The sequence below is a fragment of the Lissotriton vulgaris genome, chromosome 2_1 (assembly GCF_964263255.1).
Source record: "Lissotriton vulgaris chromosome 2_1, aLisVul1.2, whole genome shotgun sequence".
Taxonomy (NCBI): domain Eukaryota; kingdom Metazoa; phylum Chordata; class Amphibia; order Caudata; family Salamandridae; genus Lissotriton; species Lissotriton vulgaris.
Genome location: NC_141687.1, coordinates 1,964,973,313 through 1,964,997,668, shown reverse-complemented (window position 1 = coordinate 1,964,997,668; position 24,356 = coordinate 1,964,973,313).

Sequence of the window (24,356 nt, the reverse complement as noted above, 5' to 3'; positions counted from 1 at the left end):
ATTCAATTGGGTATGCTGCTTTTAGATGCACAAAAGGCATTTGATAGGGTGGATTAGAAGTTTTTATGGGTTGTACTAGAGAAGGTGGGTGTAGGGGAAAAATTCAAACAGCGGATTCAGGCTTTATATGGTAAGCCTCAAGCAAAACTAATGTATTTAGGAGTACAATCAGAAATATTCTCAATCTTTTGTGGCACACGACAGGGATGTCCACTTTCTCCCCTTTTATTTGCCCTTTATATTGAACCATTTATTTTCTCATTACAATCTAATCTTCAAATCATCCCAATAAGGCAGGGCATAAACACATTAAAGGTAACTGCCTATGCAGATGATCTAGCTATATTTTCACCCGAATAAATCAGCGCAATGGAAGAAATAGAAAAAAAGCAGCTAGATTTGGAGTGGTAGCTGGCTATAAGCTCAACACACATAAAACGCAGGTTTTGGTAAACTTTACTAATGGGGATCGTCTAAGAGGGGTATGTACTGTGGCTATGTATCTGGGGGTTAGAATATCTCCACAGATCAGCCAAATAATCTCATTAAACTATGAATCATTGATTAAAGACACAGCTATTCAGTTAAAAAAATGGCACAAACTCCCTATTGGTATTATTGGCCGTGCTAACATAATCAAAATGAAAATACTCCCAAAGTATTTGTATCTTTTCAGATCTATCCCTTTGCGGACGCCAATAGTTTCTTTAAAAGATTAGATGGCCTTTTCAGTAGCTTCCTATGAGGCTAAAGGAAGGCATGCAGAGCAATGGATTTAATGAAGTGCCCTTTTGAACAGGGGGAATAGACTTCCCAGATTTTAAAATGTACTTTTGGTCTGCTTTCACAGCTCGTTTCCAGAGTCTATTAAATCCTTCATGTACCACTTTTTTCCATCAACTTCTACTGGCAGAAAATAGTCTGATGTATATGTATAAAACCACTGATCCGAATTACTTTAAACGTGTAAAATTCAAGGCTCTACAGGACACTATCTCCATCTGGAAAGCTATTTTCACTAGCCGTGACTTATCTTACTATCATGATAAACTCCCTCTGTGGGGCAATCCAATCTTCCCCGAGATTTTTCAGGATTCTGCATTACGACAATGGGCGGATTTCGGGATCTTTACACTTGGGGATTTATTTGCTCACGGGGGGTTTGCCTCATTTGAAAAACTGCAAATCTTGTTTAAACTACCAGGTCACATGTTTTTTAAATACTTGCAAATTAAGAGCTTTCTGGTGACGCATCTAAAACTGACTAAAGCAGTTAAGTCAGAGATTTTGGACTTAATATATCAAGATAGAGCCAAATTCAAGATAAGTCGGAAGTATAAGATCCTTGCCCTTTTTAGAAAGGGGGATGGTAATAAATTGGCCCTTAAATGGAGCATGATACTTGGGGAGGAGGTCACGGAAAACGATATAGAGCACAGCTTTGGGGTAGTAAAGAAATCTGTACATGCTACTAATCTACAAATGCAGCAGTTTCGCACTATTTGTACCTTGTATTATACACCAGAGAAAATAGCTAAATGGGTTAATATTGGGACAGTTAGCACACGTACGAAATGTCCTAAATGTGATCTTCTTGCTGCAAATTTGATACATATGCTTGTGGAGTGTCCTAAACTGAAAGACTTTTGGCAACAGATAGGCCAAATTTGCTCTCAGAAATTAGGGATTGAATTTTTCCCCTACAGTGAGGGATATTATGCTGGGACCTGATATGTTTAGTCATCAACAGAATTGGTTATTATTGATCTTGCTTGTAGTAGCAAGACTTGGATCAGATTATACCCTCCAAGTATCAGCGATTGGTGGACGTTGCTGAAGGAGATATACTCAATGGAAAACATCCTGGCGAACACTAGGGGTTTACAAGCTCAGAATAAACTTAAATCTATATGGGGACTCATATGGGAAGATCTTTGATTAGAAACTTAGTCTAATCACCTACGTATCTATTGCCCCTTGTTCTGTCTTATCTCCGCTTTATATAATTTATATGCTCTCTTCTTTTCCCCTTTTCCCTTTTTTTCTTTTATTTCCTCTTCTTTTTTCTTTTTTTCTTGCCTTATGATATGTGTAATCCTGCCTATGATTGATTTGTTTTTTTGTATTTGTATTTCTTGTATTTGCTGACTTGTTGAAGAATAAAGATAATTAAAAAAAAATCCATACTAATATAATAAAGAGAGAGCCCGAACCTTTAAGGCGGGTAATCTCAGGAACCACAGCACCAATCACAACACCCAATTCAGCGTTGGAAAGGGCAGTTGCAGCAGAAGGACATAGGCTATGCAGACACCCACCATATACATTTAAAAGGTAAAAGAACCGTGCCAGCAAAGTAGTCCCCTGTGGGCGTGTCTGCGTTGTGCTGTGGGCGTGTGCTGGGGGCGTGACAAACACTGGGGGCGTGTGGTACATTCCGCCCTTCATGCCATGTCTCATATTGTGTGCAAATCCCACCCTGCTCCCTTTAACCCTGAAAATATCACTGTACCCCAAAACCCAAACCTACCCCTGAACCCTAAAATACCCCTGTACCCCAAAACCCAAACCTAGCACTGAACCCTTAAAATTCCCCTGTACCCCAAACCCCAAACCTACCCCCTGAACCCTAAAAATATCCCTGTACCCCAACACCCAAACCTAGCCCTGAGCCTTAAAAATAACCCTGTACCCCAAAACCCAAACCTACCCCTGAACACTAAAATACCCCTGTACCCCAAAACCCAAACCTAGCCCTGAACCCTAAAAATACCCCTGTACCCCAAAACCCAAACCTAGCCCTGAACCCTTAAAATACCCCTGTACCCCAAAACCCAAACCTACCCCTGAACCCTAAAAATACCCCTATACCCCAAAACCCAAACCTAGCCCTGAACCTCAAAAAATACCCCTGTACCCCAAAACCCATACCTATCCCTGAACCCTAAAGCTACCCCTATACCCCATAACCCCAAACTATTATCTGAACCCTTAAAATACCAAAACACCCCAAAACATATACCTCAGTTCCCAAAACATATACCCCTACACCCATACTTACCTTATCCAAACATTTAAAATGCTTTATAAATTTAGTGCAGAATAGGTTATAATTCTGGTAATTCATTCATTCATTACCATTCATGCATTTACAACGAATTTCGTTGTAAATGTATGTGTGGTAAAAGCATATAAAATGTAATGCCATGCGTTATAATGGCATTGCGGAGTCTTGGTACTTTCGTAATGAAAGTATGCGGAGTGATGGTACGCGGAAAGAAAGTTGCGGTATAATGGGTGTTTACCCTCCCCCAGTAAGTACATTGGTGGCACGGCGGCCACACATCTCCAGCAACATACTCATATTTTTTCACCACCCATTTGAAAAATGCACAGGTGTCTCTCATTGATGGCCAGCACGGACATACACTTTTAGACACACCTCCCGCCACAAGTTCTAGAATTGCGAACTTTAGAGCTGGGGAGCTACGTTCAAATCTCGGCATCAGCTCAACATCCTGTGCTTCCAGGCACATCGCTTTGTCACCCAGTGCCTACCACAAATGAATGTGTTTTTCTGTAATGTAAATTGTGCTCCTGCCATGTTGTCGAGTTCGCGCTATATAATATTGCAAGGAAAATAAAGTAGGGAAACTCGAGTTCACACACTACTGAACGCGCACTCTTAAGTGCATCAGCAGTGCACTGTGAATCGGAGCGTTTCACAGGCCTGTCACAGATGAGAAATGCTATCAAAACGAAATCCTAAAAAACAATATACTACTGGCCGGCAGCAATTCATACCCGGACAACGTCGGGACGGGCTGCTAGTAATAAATAAAATGGCACAGATAGTGCGCTTGGCACTCCACTCTTTTCTCCCAAGCTTCCAGTTTGCTCGTCTCTTTTAACCTCTATCATGTAAAGCCGCTAAGATCAACACTTCCTTATGTTTTTATTCCCGCCTCACCGGTCCCCTGGTTATTTGGGAAAAGTTTCCAATGACCTGGAGCTGGAATCATTTCCAAGCCTGAAGAACGGTTTTTTTGGGCACTTTGGACGGAAGGTTTTACCTTAGGAGCCCAGCGCACTTTTCCACCTCTCTCCACCTTTCTCTGTGCCTTCTCTTCCGTCTTGTGTTTCTCTCCTTTGAGTTAATTTCTCCTTGTCGAGCTTGTTCCGGCCTCCGCCCTACTTTCCCGACTCTTTGTTTTCGATCTGTACTCCTTTGTTCCTTGTCTGAGCCCTTTGTGTTCCTTCTCTCGGTCTGAGCTATCTCGCCCTCTCCTTCCTTCTGCTCTATTGCTACAGCTCTTGGCATGTCCTCAGCTCCTCTTTATTTCCTCTCTGGGCTTCTTTCGTTCTCTACATCCTACCTACTGAGCATTTTAACTAAAGCGCAATGAAAGAAAAAAACGGAGCTTATAGGTTTGCCTTTATTACTTCGTTTTCTCACTGTGTATATCACTACTTTAACTTGTGCATATTCTTGCTCTCATGCATGGAACACCCCAGGACAGTAGAGTAAGCTTCCACTGTGGCAGCCAGCAGTGGGCTAAACCAAGATGTGTGTGGGGAAGTCTGCAGGTACCCTTTGGTGGCCAGATCACTTCATGCAAGGTCAACAAAACATTTCCAGCCTGGACTTTCACTCAACAAATCATGAGTTGCATGGCAGTTGCATTTATATAATGCTTCATTTCCGACCCCTCATGAGTACAAGGGGTAAGCAGGAACACAACATTTGTGCACTGAGAACAGTATTCTTCAGGTTTCTAAGTCTTGTGAGGAATTTCACCCATGTGGTATTTTCTTAGCTGATTCCATGACTAAAGACTCATTTCCGGCCAAACTCCCTTGACCTTTGTAAATCTATTAGACTTGTAAAGTCAACTGCTTTTAAGTCTTTGCAGCAAAGCCGGCTCAGCAGAAGCCATGATCTGGGGCTCAAGCACGAGTTGAGTGTGACTAACCCTATCCGGCTCATGGTCATCAACATGCAATCTGCTTGCACTCGTAACTCCTATCCCTGCGCAAACAAAGATTTAAATCTCAGCTCAGTCCTGGGTAGCTGTGGCACAGAGCAGTCAGGCTTAACTCCTAGGAAACAAGGGTAAAGCATTTATCTGCACACAAAGCCGTTAAGTCGATAACAGAACACAATACAAATTCCACTTCAAATTTTAAAACTACTATACATTTTAACCGCATCGCTGCGGCGGCTTTTCCCGCTGTGTGCGGCAATTTGCGAAAAGCCGCGTTACATGACGAGCTCAGCTCGTCATCCGCACACGACTACCGTGGCTGATGATGAGCTGAGCTCGTCATCAGCAGCACTGAGGTTAACAAAAAATAGACACACAAATCAGTCACCAGCAAGGTCCAGAGCAAATCCAGATGGACTTGTTCCTGTTCCTGGAGCTTAACAGCAGACTAGCCCACTAGCGCTTGGAGTCAACTCTTCTATTCTGGTGTTTAGTTGGAGCATGTCCAGCCCTTGGGGTTTCTCTCCACAATTAAAACAGCAGGCTCAGTCCTTCTTCTGAGTTCCAGCTCTTTGGTTCAGCGGATGCAGTCCTTATTCTCTTTTCCACAGTCCCAGCAGTGTTCTGAGTAAGGCATCCAGGGAGCCACTTAAATGTCTGGCACTAGCGTGTGTGTGTGGGGGGGGGGGGGGGGGGGGGGGGGGTCACACCATAAACAATAAGGAAAAAAATTCCTAGGGCACCCCTGCCAACATTGACATTATTTCCTGGGGGATTTCACTAAAAAATCCCACAGTGCATTTCTCTGGCCAAATCCACAATGTCAGAAACTTTCTTCTTGTGCCACAGCTATAGGCAAACCCCAGAGGTGTGTCTAGAGAAATGAGGAACTCCCCCTGCAAAACAAGTTCTGGGACAGGTTCTCCCCCCCCCTCAATTCCCTGGGCTTGGTGCTCCTTTGGCTACTTAGACAATGGCAGGGTGAGACCTATGTGTTGGTTACATTTGCCTGTGACATGGGCCACCTCTTTAAATCTTGTATTGTTGGTGGGCACATCCTTCCAGGCCATCCTGTCAGGAGGTCACACATCTCCCAGTCAAGGCCCTTTATACCTCCTTGCAGGCTGTCAGGTAACAGTTGGGAACTATCTCAGGAAGGGCTATCAGAGGCAGTAGCGGTCCCTGGAGGGAGTGCTGCAGGCGGTGTGGTAAGGCGGGGGAGGGGCAGAGTGAGGGTTAGTAAACTCCGGCATACTTCCGATCGGAGTTAGGTAAAAAATAAAGAAATAAAAGTAATTAAATTGCGCACGCTGCAACGCATTTGGCGTTGCAGCGTGCGCAATTTAATCTGTTTTATTTCTTTACCTAACTCTGATCTGCCATATGCTGTAGTTTACTATCCCCCACCCTGCCCCTCCACTGCCCCATCCCACCGCTCCACAGCACTCCCTTCAGGAACTGCTACTGATTAGAAGCTATCAGCAGAAAAATGCAAGCTTTCTAAAAGTGCTGTTTCAAAATAGCCAGTTAGACTTTTAGATTGAATTTTAAATTCCTCTTTACTGTCTGAATCATGGGTCTAGCTATTCCCAATCTGACATTATGTATTATAAGGGGTTATAATGTCACCCAGTGCTTTTCTGTGGGAAAGCCAGCCTTGTCACAGCGAAAAACAACTGCCAGGATATGTAAAACTTAAAAAACATTTTTTATTTGTTATTAACAATTCATATAGGTAGGCAGGTCAGTACATTGCATGCTAATATATTATGAAGAGATACATAACTTACTGCAATTCATTACAAAAACAGAAAAGGGCAAAAATAAACATAGATCAGGCACAGCATATTTCTCACAGTGCAACAACTCTTTGCAGCATACTACGACACTGCTGAAACCCGATATTCCAAGTGAAGAGCAAAGCACTTAAGAGTGTGGAACACCGGGTTCAGATCATGGCCAGTACTGAAGTAATTCATTCATTAATACGGGTTTAACGTTAACAGATAAGAGTTAACAGATAAGAGTGCAATGGGTCCCAAAAGACCCTTGGCCGATCAGCCAGTGGTAGAGTTGTGGCGTAAGTCCTGGACCAGTCCTTACAGAGGGACATATCCTTGAGCTAGTCCTACCATTTCGGGGCAGTCTGGGCCCCCACGTCATGGCAACTCTACGTTTACCCAAAAGCAGTGCTTTGCAGTAAATTTGCAAAACCTTATCAGCACCTTCTTAACATAACCCAAGGGTATCATATCAGGATAGAGTTGATAAGTACGGTCTGTCATGTGAATTAGTGCCTCAATAACAAGAGCCTAAAATGCACCAACTGCCCGGCAGGACCATGGTAGAATGAGAAAATCTGCTCCCCAAGCACCACAACTCCGGCATCTAGTTTCACCTATATGTAGTATTGAGTTAGGTCCCATATATGTTATTGGTTTCCTAGATAGTCACCTGCTGCAATAATGTGCTATTTCCCCCTCCGCAAGAAGGATACAATAACTTGTTGTGGCCTTCCATTCCAATGTTTAAGACAGATTTGAACAAACTATGCAGAGTCAAAGCACTATTGTTTTCAAAAAGCATTGACACCAACTTCTGCTAGAGAAAATTTTGAATTGCAGGTGGCAAGGACATTCCATGTTAAACACTGACCTCCCAATACATTTCGGCAAATTAGTTAATCACATCTTTAATGCATCTAATACTGCCAGCCTTGCTCCCTTTTTTAAAGTTCTCGGTTCTGACATAGTCAGTTCCTTCCCAAAAATATTTGGAGTAAAACCAGCTTTCATTCATTCCCTTTTTTCCAGTGTGTTCGGGTGCATCCCAATGGTGTTATTCCTCATTTGTCGCATTTTGGTTCTATTTATGCTCCTCTGCATTGGATGTTCCGTCTTGAAGCCCTCTGGCACCACCACCGGCCCAGCATTGTCATGAACACATCGTAAGGTTCTTCTGAATCTTACTGCTTCAAGAACTAGATCTTGACTGGTCATTGACATTCTCACCTGTCTGGCTTGCCTGCGTCCAGCCCGTGCTTTATTGCCTATGGTGCCTGTTAGAAATGGGCGTCTCTAGATGGCAGAGGTAGGTACCTTTGTCCAAATAGGGACCCTTGCTTCTAGTCAGGGTAAGGGGATACAATTGTAAAATAACCCCTCTCACCCCCCCTGATAGCTTGGCACAAGCAGACAGGCTTATCTCACAGGCAGTGTGTAAAGCGTTTGTGAACACATACAGTATACAGTGAAAAAATTTAAACTGACACCACATCAGTTTAGAAAAATAAGTAATCTTTATCTAAACCAAAACAAGACCAAACAACAAATATCGACAATACAGTAATAAAAATATGACTTTCTGATGGTAGAAATGGTTCAGTTCAAAGCAAATTGCAGATGCAGCACTTTTCACACAAAGTACCTTGGATGCGTCACACACACAAGCAAAACGGGCTGCAGGGAAGGTGATGCATTGGTTACTTACACTGAGGGAAGGTGATGTGTCGGTTCCTTGCTCTGCGGTAGGTGATGCGTCGGTTACTTACTGCAGCGCAGGGGAGTTGAGGCATCTGTTCCTTACCGGAGAGGAGTTGATGCATAGATTTCTTACTGCGTGGGGAGTTGATGAGTCTGTGTCTTACTGCGTTCCCCAACGATGCGAAAGACTTAGCACCTCAATGCGATGCGATGATCCGGGATGATGCGTGGATTCTTGTAGCCGCACAGCAGGGCTTGCGTCGGAATAGGTGCTGTGATCTGGGACTTCCGAGACCGTTGCACTCAATGCAGCGATTTCTCAAGCCATGGCAGGCGCTGCAACGGTTTCTTAGGCAATGCGTCGGAAACAGATATGGATGCGTCATGCTTCTTCGATGTTGTGTTGATTTTCCAGGTGAAAACGGTTCTCTAGAGGTCCAAAACAACAGCAGGCTCCTCTTGCAAGGAAGTTCAGTGGAGCTGGTGGTGAAGTCTTTGCGTTCCTGAGACTTCAGAACAGGAGGCAAGCTCAGTTGCAAGCTCATGGAGATCTTTTCCTCAAGCAGGTGACAAAGCAAACAGCAAAGTCTTTTTTTCCTTTCCTTGGTAGCAAGTAGCAGGCCAACCCCAGACAGCAACCAGAACATGGGCAATGTTAGATCCGGGTGTCTCTGGTTAGACGAGGTTCGTACCTTTGACCAAATAAGCACCCTTGCTTCAAGTCAGGGTAAGGAGGAAACACACGGTTGATAACCCCTGCTCACCCTCTTGGTATCTTGGCACGAGCAGACAGGCTTATCCCCAAGGCAATGTGTAAAGTAGTTGTACCAACACTCAAAGTAGCACAGTGAAACACCACAAATGGACACCACACAAGTTATTTATAAAAATATAAATCTCTTTATCTGATTAGGCAAGATCAAAAAGACATAAACCCACATACAAAATCCTTTCTTCAAGAAGTGCTCTTTGGAATGTTCTCGAAAAAATAAATGTACTTGTAAAAGCAAAGGAACTTGGAGAGTCTGTATGGCTATAAACTCTCTTTCCAATGCGTGGAAAGATACTGTAAAAATGTGCTCCTATCAACAATGCCCCCGATGCACTCGTAGCACAGAATGCTGCACTTGTAGCAAAGGACGCTTTCCTTCAAAGTTGCCTATCTCAACAATGCCCCCGCTGCACTCCTAGCACAGGTAGTGCTGCCCTTCTCATCCACAGCGCACCCGCTGTCACAGGCAGCCCGCCGGTTCCCAACTCTATCCCGGCCTCGCACAGACAACAATACGGCTGGGAGTGTATTACCTGGGGCTGCTCTCGTGGTGACGGTTCCTCCCAGGCGATCCTCCGACTGGATACCTTCTCCTCCAGCGGCGACGCTGACAGGGACAGGACTTCCTTCCGGGTGGCCTTCCTGCTCTACGTAGCTGTGATGTGGGCTCAGGCATCCTGGTTGCTAGGCAACCCTCGGCTTCGCTCCAGATGTAATACGGCTCCTCTCCTCAGCGGATGCGGCCCTGGGCAGACGACTAGAGTAGCGGCGGTGAAGTGAAAGTTAACACGCAGCAATTCTGGGGATCGGGGGCCGGTGGTGATGAGATACTGGCCCTCAGTGCTTCTCTCCGATCACGGTCCGGCGACGGTGATGCACGCAGCGTTCTTGGTGCCTCTTGAGAGTAGATGAGCGTGCAGGCAAGACAGGCTTCACGGTGGCACCAGCGACGTCCTGGGGGCACACAGTTATCCCCAGACACAGCAGAAACAGCGGAGCACAGTGCAGGGTGAGTTTCAGGAGTTTTGGCAAAACATTTGTATCCCTGAGTTTCCAACAGGAGGCCAGCTCTTCTCAGGCCCTTGGAGACAGTTATACTTTAGAGGGGACAAAACACACAGCACAGCTCCTCTTCAAGTAGGGGGACACAGCACACAGCAGAAAGTCCCTTAGTCCTCTTCCTCAGCAGCAACAGCAACTGCAGGTCAGCCCCCAGACACACAGCAATGGCAGCACTTTACCTCAGTCTTCTTCCGCTGTTCTTCTTTGGTGGGGATTCCTTCTTGATCACAAAGTTTCCTAGTCTAAAGTTTAGGCGTTTCAGCTCTGATATTTACACCCCAAAAGTCTTTGTTCTTCATGTGTGAGGGGTCCTGGACCCAGTCCAAACCAGTTCTGGGTGCACTCTGCCATTGCACAACTTCTTCCTTTCCTGTCAGTGTGGGCCAGGGTCATCAGACGCACCAAAGGAGGTGGAGCCAGCATTGTGGAAGGCAGGCGCAGCTCTATTCAGGCCCAGGTGCTACTCCCCCACCACTCTACATGCAGATAGGTCTATTCAGCCTAGTGCTGACTCCCCCAGATTCCTGGAGCCACTCCAGCCCCTGTCACTCCCAAACCAGACAGTCAATCGACAAAGAGGCAGAGGCACATAGAAGGTTGAACAAGAAAATAGCCACTTTCTAAAAGTGCTATTTTCAAACACTGAATTTCAAAAACATCCTTCCTAAAAGATGTGTTATTAAATTTGGAGTTCAGGGAACCAGATTTCAATTTCTATCTTGCTTCTATGGGAAGATATGCAGGTAAACATGTTACACAGCATTCCCCATTCTGTCCTATGGGCAAGATAGCCTTTCAGTAGTAAAAACAAAAGTTGGCAGTATTTCACTATCAGGACATGTTACCCACACTGGTACATGTCCGATCTTTTACATACACTGCACCCTGCCCAGGGGGGGTACCTTGGGCCTGCCATTGGGGTGTCCTAGGTGTAGGAAAAGGAAAGGGTAAGACCTGGCAAGTGGGTGCACTGGACAGGTCGACAAGGCAGTTAACAAATTGCGCACAGGCACTGTGCTGGCAGACCTGGGACCTCTTTTCAGCGCTACTACTGTGGGTGGCACAATCAGTTCTGCAAACCCACTAGTAGCATTTGAATTACCAGCCCGGACACACTCAGTGCACTTTACTATGGACCTACTGGTAAAACAAATATGCCAATCATGGATACTCAATCAAAATAACAATTTACACAGATAGCATATGCACTTTAGCACTGATCAGCAGTGGTAAAGTGCCCAGAGTCCTATAGCCAACAACCACAGGTCAGGAAAAACAAGGGAGGAAGAAGCAAAAAGTCCAGGGATAACCCTGCAAAAAAGTGCCATTTCAAACAGGCAGTATTCTTCTACAGCTTCTCTGGCTCTTCTCCTTGGAAAAGGTTCCTCTTGATTTCCCAGAAGTGATCTAAAAGTCTGGGCCCCACTTTTTATATACAAAAAACCTTTGGTCTCTGAAGGCAGAGAGTGTCTGTATCCAGTCAAAACCAGTTCTGTCCTCAATGGTGCAGCTTCCTGGCAGGAGGTGGAGGCAGCATTGTTGAAGGCAGGCCAGGCCCATTCGGGTGAAAGGAAATCTCCTCCCCATACTCTAAATGCAGCCCAGGTCTATTCAGCCCAGCCCTGGCTCATCAGGTTCTCTGCAGCCACTGCTCCTCGCCTGCCCCTGTCATCCAAATCCAGACATGCAATACACAAACCAGAGCCCTTCTGGATAGCTAAGCAAGAAAATAACTACTTTCTAAAAGTGGCATTTTCAATCACAGAATGTAAAACTCACCCTCACTAAAAGATGCATTTTAACATTATGAGCGCAGTCATTTCAAACTTTATTTTCCTACCTTGTTCCCAGAGGCAGTTATGTTTATAAGATGTTATAAACAAACTCCCCATTCTATCCTATGGGAGCAGGCAGCCTTGCAATAGTGAAAAGCGAAATTGGCAGCATATCATTTTCAGGACATGCCACACACATCAGGGCATGTCCTACCTTTCACACACAATGCACCCTGGCCACAGGGGTACCTTGGACCTTCCTTAGAGGTGACTAACATGTAAGAAAAAGGAAGGTTAGGGACTGGCAAGTTTTCTGCATTTGCCAAGTCGACATGGCAGTCCCAGACTGCACATAGGCTCTGCAATGGCAGGTCAGAGTTACATTTTACAGGCTGCTTCTGTAAATGGTATTTACAACAAGGGGTGGTGAGGGACAGAGTCTCTGAATTAAACAGAATACTCTCACCCAGTCAAGAGATCAGGGCTAGATCCAACACCGTTTTTTAGCTCACTGCACCATCCCAGTTTCAGAACCTGGCTGTATGCAAATTAGTCTGTTCCTGTCCCAGTGCATGATGGGAACAGGGCAAACCAAACTACAAAAGCCAATTTTTACACTGGGAAGGAAACAAGCTACCGGGGACCGGTTTCTGGCATTTCAGCCGTCTTCGGCCCGGCTTGCTTGAATCCTGATGGTGCAATGAGCAAGGGACTCACATCTGAGTATACCCTTCCACGCTTAGGGTGGACAAAAATATTTACAACAAGGGGTGGTGAGGGACAGAGTCTCTGAATTAAACAGAATACTCTCACCCAGTCAAGAGATCAGGGCTAGATCCAACACCGTTTTTTAGCTCACTGCACCATCCCAGTTTCAGAACCTGGCTGTATGCAAATTAGTCTGTTCCTGTCCCAGTGCATGATGGGAACAGGGCAAACCAAACTACAAAAGCCAATTCTTACACTGGGAAGGAAACAAGCTACCGGGGACCGGTTTCTGGCATTTCAGCCGTCTTCGGCCCGGCTTGCTTGAATCCTGATGGTGCAATGAGCAAGGGACTCACATCTGAGTATACCCTTCCACGCTTAGGGTGGACAAAAATATTTACAACAAGGGGTGGTGAGGGACAGAGTCTCTGAATTAAACAGAATACTCTCACCCAGTCAAGAGATCAGGGCTAGATCCAACACCGTTTTTTAGCTCACTGCACCATCCCAGTTTCAGAACCTGGCTGTATGCAAATTAGTCTGTTCCTGTCCCAGTGCATGATGGGAACAGGGCAAACCAAACTACAAAAGCCAATTCTTACACTGGGAAGGAAACAAGCTACCGGGGACCGGTTTCTGGCATTTCAGCCGTCTTCGGCCCGGCTTGCTTGAATCCTGATGGTGCAATGAGCAAGGGACTCACATCTGAGTATACCCTTCCACGCTTAGGGTGGACAAAAATATTTACAACAAGGGGTGGTGAGGGACAGAGTCTCTGATGGGGCAGTGAGATAAATAACGGTGATGGATCAAGCCCTGATCTTTGGACTGGGTAAGAGTGGTCTGTTTAACTCAGACACTCTGTTCATCACCACCCCCTTTTTGTAAATCGTTTTTGGCCACTATAGGTGTGGCAGGGTATACTCAGACATGAGTCCCTTTCTCACTGCTCCATCAGGATTCAAGCAAGCCGGGCCGAAGAAGGCTGAAATGCCAGAAACCGGTCCCCGGTAGCTTGTCTCCTTTCTGGTGAAGAATTGGCTTGGTAGTTTAGTCTGCCCTGTTCCCATGATGCACTGGGCCAGGGACAGACTGATTTGCATATAGCCAGGTTCTGAGCTGGGATGGGGCAGTGAGATAAATAACGGTGATGGATCAAGCCCTGATCTTTGGACTGGGTAAGAGTGGTCTGTTTAACTCAGACACTCTGTTCATCACCACCCCCTTTTTGTAAATCGCTTCTGTAAATGGCACAGTCAGTGATGCAGCCCACTAGCAACATTTGATTTACAGGCCCTGGGCACACACTGTGCATGCACTGTACTAGGGTCTGACTAGTAAATCAAATATGCCAATCAGGGAATCACTAATCATAACAACAATTTACAAAGGGAGCCCTAGCCCTTTGGCACTTAACAGCAGTGGTAAATTGCCCAAAGCATCTAGACCAGCAAACCTGAGTCCAACACATAGCAAAAACACAGGAGACAAAAGCGAAAATGCAGGGGAGACCCACACCAATGATGCCAGGTCTAACAGTGCCACTTTCGAATGGGCCCTAGATATTTGCTTGGCTCTGCAAACACTAGTTCCTGTGGACATGAACCCAGTGAGGAGTCCTCTAGCGACCCATTTCCAAAGTTGTCCCATGGGCTAATGGCTGCTGCACAATGCTAGATAGATGAGTGCTTTGGCACAAGACTCATTTAACTTTGGCTCTAATGGCACAGATGCAGGTTGCCTGGATACTTCCTCTATACTGGCTGATAATGAGGAGCAGGTCTGTTCTCTGGATGATTTGAGTTGAGCTATGGCGGAGTCATCGTCTGCGGAGATTGAGTCCATCTTGCACTCACTTTCTATTAAATTCATGCAAGACAACATGGATACCTCCAACACACCTTAATTTGTCTTCCATTTAAACGGACATGTTTTTTTAAAATGATTATTATAATCTTTTTATGAATGACCTGCTTATCAGCAAACCAGTGAATTCATTTAGCTTGTCAGACCCCCCCGGATACTGCAGTACAGGTTTGCAAATTTTGCGGCACAAAAAAGGAAATTCTGCAGCAATATTGCGGCACTTTATTTTACTGGTAATCCTTTCAGTGGAAACTGGTTTAGTAGAGTATTCCATTTTGACACAGGCTTGTTTAAAGTGTCTGAGGGTGTTTGTTTGCTATATTGAACTTTGTGGTAACATTCTGGATGATAGGTTAAGCCATACACAATTGCACAGTGTTGCTAGTCATCCTGTTTTTGTGGCATTGTGCTGTCTTGGGGCTAGCGGTTCCAAGCCCCGGAGCCATCTGCGGTAGGACAACGCGTTTTGATATTCCCACTATGTGCAAAAGCCAAACTCACTCGCTGATGGTGAAAATACATGGCGGACCACAAAATGTTGAAAAGACCCATGATGAAGGGTGGGGCTGAAATAAAATTACGCTGCTCCAATGATATCCCATCCTATTCCCAGACTAATTCTGGAGCCTGCCATTCAGTGACATTCCAAGGATGTGGCAAAGGCAGGATTATTTCAATAGTTGAAGGTTTCAGGGTCATTCACTAAACCTCTTTCTATTTAGGCCGAGTGATTATATACAATTTCTTAAGCGCCTGAAATGTTTTAGAATATCTAGCCAGGTAGGTTCATCTTTTGCAGGTACAGCTCACCTTTTGCAGCCGAGAGGTCTTTTAGTGGGAGTTTATCGCTGTGTGACCTCAGAAAACCTAGACAATTTTAAAGGATTATACTAGAAATATGTGAGTCACAGCCGAGGCTTGCTGTCTGCGTTTTTTATCCAAATTGTCAACTGTGAAGATTTGGAGAACAAGCGCAGGTTGTTCTGGGTTGTGTGCCTAGTCCATCAAATGCTTTTGCTACAGGCTTTACACTATAAACTAATTTTGAAACGGAAGGGTACAATAACAAACAGCTCCATCTAATTGTAGATTGTTGACTTTGCACAACTTTGCAAAGTCATCGCTCTCAGGAGACGAGACAACAGACATGCATGCACAGAGAGGTTAAGAGACAGAGCAGTCACTTGTCTCTGGAAGGTGATGTATCACCTGCGTACTTTAGAGTCAGACTAAGGCAGGTGTATTCAAATAACTCTTAAATGAGCCCCCACAAAGTACCCTAAAGACTGCTTGGCACTGACACAAAACTAAGTCTTCATCTCTGATACTAGTCCCTTGCAGCTCACATTTGTCAGTTTGTCACTGAGGCTGCTGGTAGCTCTTTCTCTCTTTTTCTCTGTCCCATCATCTGTCTCTATCTTGCTCCTCTTCACCTGCTGAAAACACTGACTTTGAGAAATGGGTCTTGCCCTCTTTTTCCTCTCCTTTCCTTCATTCGTTTCCCTATGAAATGGATCCAAAAGAGAAAAAAACTGTGTTGGAAATGTCATCCTTTTCAGATATTTTTCCCTTCCAAAGTGCATCCTCAGGACAGATTTAAAAAAATGAAGACATTTTTTCCAACTTCCGTCAAAATACCCCCTATCCCCCTGTATCCACACGCGGATTTATCGCGCTGCTTGACTCTACCGAATTAAGGGTGGAGATATTACCGCTTCAGGTGACTTTAAAATATTGAGTAAACTTACTGGAGTGAGCGCTGTATTTTCGCTCATTTGCCTCCTCCCCTGGGTGAACAGCCGATTCAGGGCTGACTCATCAGGGCCACGCTCGATCAGACGGCGGCGGTCATCTTGGATAGGGTTGTGTATAAAAACAGTAATAGGACTTGCTCGCGAGGATATTCACCTTCATTATTGCCTGAGGCTTGAGCCGGGCTGTTACTATTTTAAACGCTCTTATTTTTTTATTTTATTTTTATTTTACTGGCTTGTATAGCGCTGATGTCGACTCCCTAGGGAGCATCTCCGCGCTTCTGACATCTGCCACAGTACGAATGGGAGAACGTATGCTGTCTAGGAGCTGAAAAGGAGAGTCTTTAGCATCTTCCTGAAGGGAAGGTATTCTGTGCAAAGCCTTAGGGCGTTGGGGAGGCTGTTCCAAAGAGACGGTCCAGCTATTGAGAGTGCTTTGCTGCCCTGTCTTGCCTTCCTTGCCCTGGGCACTACTAGAAGGCCTTGTTCGCTCGAGCGAAGAGGGCGGGAGGGCTTGTAGGGGACGAATTTGGTGGCCAAGTATGCCGGACCCATACCATTGAGACTCTTATGTATGGTACAGCATACCTTGAATTTAGCCCTTTGTCTGATAGGTAGCCAATGGAGCTTTTCTAGTAGGGGTTTAGAAGGGGAGCGAGGGGGTGCATTTAGGACTAGACGGGCAGCCGTATTCTGGACTACCTGAAGTCTTGCCATGACTCCCTCATTGGCAGCTAGCAGCAGGCCATTACAGTAGTCTAGACGACTCATGATTAGTGCCTGTACCAATGTTCTTCTGCTGGCATCAGGCAGGAGGGGGAAGATTTTGCGTAGCATACCAATTATGTGGAAGCAGGATCCCACCACCTGGTTAGCATGTTGCTTGAGGGAAAGTTCCTGGTCCAGCCGGACCCCCAGGTTTTTTACAGATGGTTTCGGCTCTGGTACTGGGCCAAGGTCTTGTGGCCACCAGTCCGGAGTCCAGAGTTGTCTTACCCCCCCAAACAACATGACTTCCGTCTTTCCAACATTGCATTGTAAAAAGTTGGAAGACATCCAGTGTGCTACCTCTTTCATTCCCAAGGAGAAGGAGTTCCTAACTTCGGGTGTCAAGGTTTTAAAGGGAAAGAGGAGTTGAGTATCATCCGCATAGGATATTGGAACAAATCCATATGCTCTCAAGATGTTGGCCAGGGGTGCCACATATATGTTGAAAAGAGTTGGGCTCAAGCATGAGCCCTGTGGCACCCCCTTGGTGATCTCAACTTCCTCTGACCGAAAATTGCCCATGGTTACCTGTTGGGTCCGATTGGTTAGGAAACTCCTTACCCATTCGAGGGCGTCATCTTTTAGGCCGATGTTCTCCAGCCTGGTCATGAGAATAGAGTGAGATACGGTGTCAAACGCCGCAGACAGGTCTAGTAGCACCAGGATGACGGAAAACCCCCCATCCTGGTACATATGCAGATCGTCTGCGACTGACATTAGAGCGGTCTCCGTACTGTGTTTGGGCCTGAAGCCCGATTCTGATGGATCCAGTGCTCCTACCGACTCAATGTATCTCGACAGATGTTTATTCACATGTTTTTCTGTGATTTTGCCCAAGAAGGGGAGTAAGGATATTGGTCTGAGATTATTAAGCTCACTCCAGGAAATGGTGGTATTTTTCCTGAGAGGTTTAACCAGTGCCTTTTTCCATCCAAGTGGGACCTGCCCCGTGCTGAGTGAAAGATTTATTAATCCCTGGATGGTAGGTCCTAGGGCCTTTGCAAGAGTGGGCATAATGCGTGCAGGAATAATGTCTTTGGGGGAGCCACTCTTTATCTGGGACATAAGCGCCTGTACTTCCTCAATCTGAATAGGAGGAAATACAGAAAGGGAATTCTCAGGCGGAAGAAGACTAGCAAGGTTTGTTGTGAGGTCGTTTGTAGTACTGTGTGTCGAATTGGAAAGTAAGATTTTGTCATATATGGCGTTGATTTTATTTGTAAAGAAGTGGGAGATATTGTCGCACAATTGTTGCGATGCCACTTCCGGGCTTTCACAAGCAGTGGGTTTAGTGAAGGTCAATAGAATCTGATACAGGGTTTTGGAGTTATTGCCGGCCGCCAAAAGCTGTGAAGCTATGTGGCTCTTTCGTGCAGATCGAATGTCTTTGTGGTATGCTTTCAAAGACTCTTTATAGGCATGTTTGTCGTTGTCTAGGCGGGAGACCCTCCATTTCTTTTCTAACTTCCGTGTGGCTTGTTTGGATAGTCTAAGACTTTCCGAAAACCATATCTCCTGTTTAGGAGCGGGTTTAGGTTTAAAAACTCTTAATGGGATGGTCTTATCAATAGTGTGCGACAGCATTTCTTCATATTCATGTAGGGCTTTGTCTATGTTATCATTTCCACTCATAGTGGGCTTTCCATATGCTTTACAGAATTTTTCATGAGTTAGTCTGTGCCAGGGTCTTCTTTTGCAGGGTAGGGTATGATGTCTTTGGTTGTGAGGGTTGGGAGGGGGGGTGGAGAATTCCAGAACATAGTGATCAGTCCAGTCAACTTGGTAAGGGGGGGAGCATTCGATAGGTAAAGAGTTAGTGAAGATTAAGTCCAACGTGTGTCCGGCCGTATGGGTGGACCCGTTGTTGACCTGTTTTAAGCCCAGTGAGCTTAGATCACTAATAAAAGTTTTAGCTTCGGAGTTGTTTACGACCTCACTGTGAATGTTGAAGTCTCCTAAGAGGAGGAAGTCTGAATTATCACATACATGAGGAGCCAGAGCTTCCATTAATGTCACAGAGGTGTTTTTACATGGACCAGGGGGGCGGTATATTAACGCTCCTTTCCTGCTAGATTTTGTGGAAAAGTTAAGATTGAAAATCATAAGTTCTAGTTCAGGGGTACATATTTCATCCAGAATGTTAACATTGATTTCCTCCTTATGTACTATTGCTATCCCACCACCAATTTTCAATGGCCGATCCATCCTGGCTATTTTGTAGCCTATAGGGATTCCCAGTGTTATAACAGGTGTTAGGTGGGGTTTGAGCCAGGTTTCCGTCAAGAAGCATAGGTCCGGCTCCCTACTGGAGATCAGATCCCATACTTCGACGGCATGTTTTGATAAAGACCTGATATTACAAAGCATGTTTTTATTGGTGAGGGCGTTATTACTGATGGTCTTAATCTTGGTATTGGTGGAATCGTCAGATAAATACCTTATTTCAGGTTGATTACTGTGAAGGCAAGGTTTAGAGGTATGTACCATGCTCATGGGGGCTTCGAATTGAGTTTTACAATGGCGACAGGAGAATGGACCCTCAATATTGTCCTTCATCCTGTTAGGGCAGTCACTGGCGGTGTTATGCAGGATATTCAGGAGTACCTGTGAGGTGTAGCTTAGTCGGTGTGCTCGATGATCCGCCATAGTTACCGGCCCCCGGCCACGTTCTGTCGCGGACGGGCGCAGACGGGCAGGTCTTTGGCTGGTCTTCGGCGCAGGCTACGGCGCCACCACTGCGTGCTACCGCTGCGCGCTGGGCCGACGAGGGCTATATAGCCCTGTCAAGTGGAGAGCTGGAGCGCTAACCGCTCGCCTCCCTGGGCGTGTCCTGCTCTTGTCTGCCCCGCCCTCCGCTCAACGGTATAGGTCACCGAGTCGGACCGGGGCGGGAAGACTTGAATAATGAGCAGGATTCAGGACAAAGTGAGTTTCCCACGCAAGTTCCTAAATTCTCATATCAATTTAAAACTTTTAACAGGGGAAGTGCAGGGTATTTTAAAATTCTTACAATCAATTTTAAAACAGTCGATATAAAAATAGCGAGTGCGAGGACAATTCAGTTTTTAGCTCAATGGTTGTCACTCTGCAGCAACAGCAGCAGCGTTTCCGTTTCGAGAATGAGGTAGGCGCCAAGCGGGGTCGGGAGATGCTGCTACCGTGATTACCCTTTGTGTCCAACCCGCCCTGTATGCACACGCGGATTTATCACGCTGCTTGACTCTACCGAATTAAGGGTGGAGATATTACCGCTTCAGGCGACTTTAAAATATTGAGAAAACTTACTGGAGTGAGCGCTGTATTTTCGCTCATTTGCCTCCTCCCCTGGGTGAACAGCCGATTCAGGGCTGACTCATCAGGGCCACGCTCGATCAGAAGGCAGCGGCCATCTTGGATAGGGTTGTGTATAAAAACAGACGGCCATTGCTTCGCGCCATAGTCGCGCCGGAGTCCAGCCAGAGTCCTGCCCGTCTGCGCTAGTCCGCGCTAGGCTGGGCTCTGGGCTCTGGCATACTCTCCTTCTGGTGAGTAAAGCCACTATATCCATCATGATTCTTACATACTCTTCCGAAGAGTTACATGCGCTACGTGGTGCTCCCAATAATAACTGCTCCACCTACCCTTTCCCGCCACATAAGTTCAGCTGTCCTCGCTGCAGTTTCTCACTAAAAACTCCCACCTTATGCAGATCCCTTCAACATCAAGGTAGACGAAAAAGACAGGTATGCTCCAGGACAGCTCCCACTCGCCCCCCTTTAAGATTTTGTAGCATAAACTGCAGATCCTTGCCACAACACAGATACAACATCCATGACTTTCTTGCTGAAAATTTACCTGATGCGATATTCCTGAACGAGACGTGGCTCAGAGACTGCTCAGGCCCGGATATTGCAGATGCCATTCCCTCCAATTACGCAATTCTTCGTCAGGATAGAGTTTCTGGCAGGGGTGGTGGAATTGCAATCATTTACAAAAATGCATATACTTGTAAATTGGTAGATACCACTCAAAATGATTGCGAATCAGCCCTATTTAAATTGTCCATTACCCCCCAATTCACGCTGTCAGGATTATTGGTATACCGCCCCCCTGGGACAGCGAGCCCATGGATAACATCATTACCGGATTTCCTAGCTCCAGTAATGCTTAAAGCGTCTAATTTTACGATCTTAGGGGACCTAAATATACATTTAGATGACCACGAGTGCCCTAATAGGAATCAGCTTCTTTCCATCATGGAAGCTTTTAACCTTCAACTTCTAAACTCAGGTCCCACACATTGTGCTGGTCATTTACTGGACCCGATCCTGTCCAACCTGCCTTTAGACTGTTCTCGTGAAGCTCTACAAATTGCCTGGTCCGACCACTTAGCTGTCCCCTTCTCCTTAGATATGGTTGAAACAGCAATAAGACCTGAAGTGGAAACTACGAGGCCAGTTCGGAATTGGGGGAAGATCAACATGCCAGAATTCAATAAGCTATTGATCAAAACACTCCCGTGCGCTGAATTACCAGCTGCTGCACTCAATTGCGCCACTGAACTCTGGCTAACCAATGCGGTCAACTTAGCGCTACCGATGACATCAAAGTCCGCACCTTCACACCACCCCCCGGCTCCATGGTACTCGGAACAACTTAAAAGCCTCCGCTCACAATGTAAGACCTTAGAGCGTAAATGGAGACAAGGCCATTCTCCTTCACGCAAAGTCACATACAAAGAAGCCTTGAAAAAGTATCACAACAGTTGTAAAACTGCTAAAGCAGATTACACTAAAATAACAGTGACTGATGCACAAAACTGCCCAAAGGTGCTATTCTACGTTGTTAAAAAATTGACTGGTGCTAATTCTACCCCTCCTCCTCCGGCACTTGATGCCACCCAGTGTCAATCCTTAGCAGATTACTTTATAAATAAAGTTGATCTTATCTACAATCATTTTACTACACTACCAGGCACTACTCCCATTGCCCTTGACACGGTCCAGGAATCGGAAAATACCACCACTGATGCAGTTATCACTACCTGGCAGTCTCTAGATGCCACTTCCTTTGTCTCCTGTTTAAATAGTGTGTGATCAGGCTCCCCACAGGACGCTCTCCCGGTCAAAATTCTTAAACAATTAGATCCCATCACTCACCCCACCATTATCAAATGACTCAACGCTTCTCTAAGTGAGGCCCATGTCCCCCAACCTTGGAAACACGCCATGGTTGTACCTCTATTGAAAAAACTGGGTGCAGATCCTTCCAACTCTGCCAATTTTCGCCCTATATCTTTGTTGCCAATCTTCTCGAAGATACTGGAGAGACATATAAATTCCCAGCTTTCTAAACTGGTCGAAAACACTGCTTTTCTCCATCCTTCTCAGTCGGGCTTTCGGCCTAGGCACTCAACTGAGACAGCCCTCCTGGGGGTAACAGAGAGTCTCAGGCACGGTGTCGATCAGGGAAACACCATGGCGCTCATCCTGCTGGATTTGAGCGCAGCCTTCGACACCGTGTCGCATTCCATCCTCATTGACTCTCTGAAATCTCTAGGTGTGGCAGGCCAGGCCTTGGCCTGGCTGGTGTCTTTCCTCAACGACCGAAGCTTTCAAGTGTTTTCTTCTAAAGCAGTTTCCGCCATCTGTCCATCTACCCGCGGTGTCCCCCAGGGCTCAATCCTTAGCCCTTTATTATTTAACATTTATGTTAAACCCTTGGCAACCATAGTTGAACAGGCGGGGTGAACCCTGTTTTCCTACGCAGACGACACCCAGATTGTTTTCTCCTTATCAGGGAGAGACGAGAACAATATCTCCGCACTCAAGTCGGGCCTCACTCTTGTGGCCGATTGGATGCGTAGAAACTGTCTGAAGCTGAATGGGGAGAAGACCGAGGTGGTCATTCTGGGACGGAACAAACATCTATGGGGTCCCCGCCATTGGCCCACCGAACTGGGAAATGCGCCTACACCATCTGCTGCAGTTCGTAACCTGGGTGTCATCATTGACGACAGGCTAACTATGAGGCAACAGGCTACCAAGGTTGCAGCCATCTGCTTCTCAACACTGCGGTGGCTTTATAAGATTCGGTGGATGCTCCCCCTCTCCTCCCGCAGAACCGTAGTCCAGGCACTTGTAACATCTCGCCTGGACTATGGCAACATTCTCTACCTGGGCGCAGACAAAGCCACCATGCATGTGCTGCAGGTTGTGCAAAATGCGGCTGCGCGCCTACTAAAGAACGTCCCTAGACGCACTTCAGCCACTGCCGCCTTACGTGACCTTCATTGGTTGAGCTTCCCTGAACCTGTTAAATTCAAGGCACTCTGTTACATGTTCAAGGCCAAGCAGGGCAGCGCCCCAGCATATATTCAAGGGCTGGTAAAACCCTACAGACCCCTGCGCTCACTAAGATCATCGGACACTGGTAACTTTACAGTGCCAAGATGGAAGCTGACAAAAATGGGAGGCCGCTCCTTTTCCACTCTGGGTCCCAAATACTGGAACTCCCTCCCTTTGACATTGAAATCAGAGACCAACTTACTCCGCTTCCGTAAGGCTCTGAAGACTCTGCTTTTCACTAAGCGTGACCAATAGTCGGCTGTGGCCTCAAGCCAATGTGATACACCCTCCTTCTTCTACAGTCCATCACTGGCGCCGGGAAACCCATTGTGGGTAGCTGTGCGCGATACAAGCTTAAATAAATAAATAAAAATAAAAAAAGTGGACAGATTGGTTTTATTCACACTCAAGCACATTAGCGCGACTTTACAGAGATTGCCTGTGAAATACTACTTTCGTTTTCTCGTCTTTCTTTCAACAGCATTGCTTTCCCCTTCATTCTGTGAGGCGTGCGCAGCTCTGGATACACATGCCAGAGAGTGCAGAGAATGAAAGCTGTGAACGCCATGTCCCAGTGTTTTGCGGCCAAAAAGATGAACATCGCAATTATTGTGCTCCTCAGCTACTTTAGCAATAATTTCGCAGATCACTAAATATTGGAGGATTTAGCTTATGCTTTATAGTGTCTATTTAGTAGCTCCGTTACTAGCCCGACCAAAAAGGCGGTGGGGTGGAGGGAGGTGCGGGGGTTTCGGGGGAGGGTTTGTTTCCTTTAGTGCCCACTTAGTTTGCTCGTAGTTTAGTTTGATTGTACATTTAGGCTGCTCTGCCTTGCACATGTTACGCTTGGAATGTTTA